The 4,610-nt window shown below is 36.3% G+C and overlaps 1 non-coding gene across 1 annotated transcript; it reads left to right on the forward strand.

Moving 5' to 3' along the window:
* The first annotated feature begins 4,151 nt into the window (after positions 1–4,151).
* On the forward strand, positions 4,152–4,315 carry LOC119472186. Its single transcript, XR_005201300.1, has one exon. It is a non-coding gene; the product is annotated as a U1 spliceosomal RNA (small nuclear RNA).
* The last annotated feature ends 295 nt before the right edge of the window (positions 4,316–4,610 follow it).

Below are 4,610 nucleotides of genomic sequence, written 5' to 3' on the forward strand. Positions count from 1 at the left end.
TTCAACATCTTATGAGGGTCTATCTAGTCGTAGCTGGAGCCTTCTATTATAGTTGTGTCCTCACAAGGTGAGAGAGAACAAGGAATCTCTCTCTACTGGATTTCCTTTATAAGGGCATTAATTCCATGCAGGACCTTCATGACCTAATCACTTCCCACAGGCTCTACCTTATAATACCAGAACCTTGAAAGTCAGGATTTCAACATATAAATTTTGGTGGGGACACAAACATGCGGAACATGAGGCTTAGGGCAAAAAACTGTTAAAGGACTCAGCCAGGTGTGTCTAGTTATGGGAAATGGCAAAGCTGACTTTCAGTCACTTACATAGAGAAATGTTTTTTTTAAAAATGGAATTTAATGTTTTATAAAGTAGTTTCTATATAGAAAAGCTCAATATTTCTGCTTTTTTCTTCCCCTGCTTAATTATAGTGAATGTACCACTCCATGTGCATTGAGATTTTGACTGCAGCTTATATTTTCTTTGATTTGTATTGTTTCTCTCTTATGATATTTCTCTAAGGGTTAATATATCCTTAACTCAGGATTGTGTTTTCATAGACGTTAATCTCCCATAAAGTCTCATTAAAAGTTTTAGGATTGGGTTTCTAATGACATTAGTCAAGCAGACCATAGCAAGAAACATATGAATTCTCTTAGATTTGCTAATTTTTCATTATATTAATCATAAAACCCATATGTTCTCTTCTGTGCATGGATAGAGAGAAGGAGTGGAACTGATTGCTGTAGTACTTGGGAAAGGAGAAAAAAGTCAGCCCTGTGGGAATAATGGTGTTACAAATGCCAAACTTCTTAGATACGGAGGTCAAAGGTATCTCTCTCTCTCTCTTTCTTTACAAGAATATTGTATATAATGTCTAAATAATTTGAAATGGTGGTCAGTTCTTGGAATATAGTGCATCCATGTTTGAATTCCCTTTTCAACAATATTAGACCCCATTTTCTATTTTAAAAAAGTTCCAAAGAGAAGGGTGTTTTCACCCCCAAGACAAAGATCAGTTGAGTATTTTTTGCCTATAGAGGTTGCCGTGAGATTAAATAACTGACCTTCTTGTTAGGGACAGAACAGTCAGTATAATGTGAAAAGAAACTTCTTCCGTATTCTGGTTTTTTAATATGCTGAAGATATAAATGGGAGAATGTCCAAATGAAAACCCTCAGGAAACTTCCAGCTTAATAAGATTAAAGGAAACACATGGCAGGTGACAGCCAGAAGTAAAACAGTAGCTGCCCAAATGTGAAATGTGTAGTTTTCAATGACTTGGGAGAAAAGGACTTCAAAGATTTTCACAGACCCCTTGAGGAACAGATGCCAAGAATATAGTATAGTTATTGTTATTTTTTAATTTTAAATTTTTGGGTACATTTGTGGGTACATTGTAGGTGTATATATTTATGGGGTGCCTAAGATGTTTTGATACAGGCATGCAATGCACAAGAATCACATCATGGAAAATGGGGTGTCTATCCCCTCAAACATTTATCCTTTGTGTTACAAACAATCCAGTCATACTCAGTTATTTGAAAATGTATAATTAAATTATTATTGACTATAGTCACTCTGTTGTGCTGTCAACTGGAAGGTCTTATTCATTCTTTCAAACTTTTGTATCCATTAACCATTCCTACTTTAGTTATTAAAAACAGTAAGCTTTAGGCTACATAATAAAGAATCAGAAAGTAGTAACATTCATGATATACTAGATGGCTTATCACATATCCATAGTGTCTACTTGTAGCACACTATAAAAGAGATGGAAAGGGTTTTGATGATCGGTAAGTGTTGAAATTTTTGATTTATAGGACAGGTTAAAGAACATTCTATTATTTGGAATGGCAAATACAAGTGTAAGGAAAGCCAAAGCCTGTGAATCAAAAATTTTGGCTGAATATGTTTTAAGGATACAAATTATTTAAAAAGATTGATAGCAAAAAAATCATGTCTTGACCAAAATGTGACATTTGTACATGGATTCTTCCTTCCGCTCATTGAAAGTGTCCACGTGGTCCTCTTAAGTAAATTGTGAAATCTAAGCAGAATAGTCAAGGGGATTAACATACATAATATAGCAAATGCAGTAAAAGAGTTGTATATAATAGATGTAGTTAATTATTCTCCTTTTTAGCTTATATTTCCAATGTATCATTAAGGTAATATTATAAAATATTGCAAATATTAATGATATATGGGCTTTCAAATTTACAGCTCTCTCGAATGGTCTGAAACGTTTATATCCCCTCAACATTCATATGTTGAACTTAACCCTCAGAGTGATGGTGCTGGGAGATGAGGCCTTTGATAATGATTCACGTTCTTTTAAAAGAGGTCTGAGGAAGCTACCTTGCCCCGTCTAACCTCTAACCTTGTGAGGATACGTTTAGAAAACATTATCTGTGAACTAGAAACCAGGCCCTTACTAGATGCCAAATCTGCTGATTCCTTATCTTGGACTTCCCAGCCTCCAGAACTATGGGAAATAAATTTTCATTGTTTGCAAGTCACTCAATTTATGGTATATTGTTATAGCAGCCTGAGTGGAATAAAATACCCTTCCTTCTATTTGCCTACAACATGAAGTACTGTTAAGAACTTGATATACATTCATCCAGACATTTTTTCTATAGGTAGACTAAATAAAGCATTTAACGCATCCCTTTCATAATACAGGTATTGATCGACTTAACCACCTATGCAACTTACGACCATTTGACTTTACGACCACAATCGCTAGCCATGACTGCTCCGCGTCTGGCAGTGCAAACTTTGCCCAGCTGGGCGTACAACAGTGCGGGCCAGCTTCCGGCAGCACTACCATCTCCGTGTACACCATTTCAACTGTACATATAGCCTACTCAACTTATGACCAAATCGTGTTACGACCGGTCCACGGTTTCGACTGTGGTCATAAGTCAAGCACTAGCTGTAGTGGTTTATTGTTGAGTTTCAGTCACCTATCACCTTGGATGTTATTCTAGTTCCAAAGCAAATCAACTAATAGATTTAAAAAAGGCTAGAAAGGAGAAATACACTTTTAGTAGGATACTGTCTTAGGTGTTTTTTATGTACAGTATCTCATTTATTCCTCACGGCAGCCATACTAGATGGGAGTTTTGTTCTTAATTTTTAAAACTGGGCCTCTGGTTTAGAGAGCTGAAGTCACTTGCGCAGGGGTCATAGAATTGTGAGCTGCAGAGCTGAGATGTGAGTCTAGGTCCTTCTAACACTGAAGTTTGTTCATATTTCCCTCAGATTGAGTAATACTTAACTATTTTAATATAAACAATCATTAGTGTTATTGGATTGAATGCGTCATATCTACGTTTATCTGACTTTTTAATCTTTTTGATGTTTGATCTACACACACTTTGATATGTATAAGATTTCTGAGCTTAGATAAACCACATTGCTCTGTTTTTCTGGGCCTCAAATTTTCATCTTTAAGATGAACGGATAAGCCCTAATGTGCTTGCCCGTCTGCTAGCCTGTGATGGAAAGACTCTCAGACCACCCTTGTGACAAAGCATCAGTAGAGGAATTGAACTGTTTTCCTTAAAAAGGCTTTGGGCCATGAGCAACCTTTCCCCATCATATTCTGACTTCTATACTGCCTGGAACTGACTGCCTGCATTAATGAGTTCACTCACTGACATCTGAGCCAATACACTTGTATCAGCTATACCGTATTGGCCTTATATATTCTCTTAATTAATTGACTAAACTAAATAGAATGTTGAACACTAAACAATACCCTTTAAAGTTCTGACACTTCTGTCCAAGTATCTAACATCTTCCAATAATATGAGTTATTTACTGCCTGAGAAGAATGGAAGTGTTCTGTGACAATGGTTTAACCTACAGATAGAATTCACCTAGGAGGGGAGGGAAGGCTAAGAGCACCTTTGCATGCCATGTCCCTATCTAGACGTTTTAGTGAGTTGGATCTAGGTATTGTTTAATGAAAAGCTTAGAAAAAGAATAATGTCATTTAAAAATTGATGACAGAAAAACAAGGAGATGGGGATTCTTTAATTTAGGCTTTCTGTTTCTAGAAAGTGTCAGGCAGACTAGTAATATGCAAGTCAAAGGCAATATGATACTATCTGAACTCATTCATTAAAATCTCGAAATCAATACTTACCTGGCAGGGGAGATACCATGATCACGAAGGTGGTTTTCCCAGGGCGAGGCTTATCCATTGCACTCCGGATGTGCTGACCCCTGCGATTTCCCCAAATGTGGGAAACTCGACTGCATAATTTGTGGTAGTGGGGGACTGCGTTCGCGCTTTCCCCTGGCATTTTGTGGTGTTAAAATAAAGAAATGTGAAATGCTGATTCTTAAAAAAAANAAAAAAAAAAACTCGAAATCAAATATTAAAGCATTAGCTTTTAAAGAATGTTAAATTGCTTTGATGCAATAAGAGTAATAATATTCATTTAATCACATAACTGAATAAGACTTTATATTTTCTTTTAGATACAGCCAGTTTTTTTCTGGGGTAACAAAAGAAGCTTTTGTTTCAATTCAATGAGTAGCTTTTGTGAGAGGACCTCCCGATATTCTAGTGCCTCCACTCATTGGACTGTCTT

The sequence above is a fragment of the Cebus imitator genome, unplaced genomic scaffold (genome assembly GCF_001604975.1).
Source record: "Cebus imitator isolate Cc_AM_T3 unplaced genomic scaffold, Cebus_imitator-1.0 Scaffold88, whole genome shotgun sequence".
Classification (NCBI taxonomy): Eukaryota; Metazoa; Chordata; class Mammalia; order Primates; family Cebidae; genus Cebus; species Cebus imitator.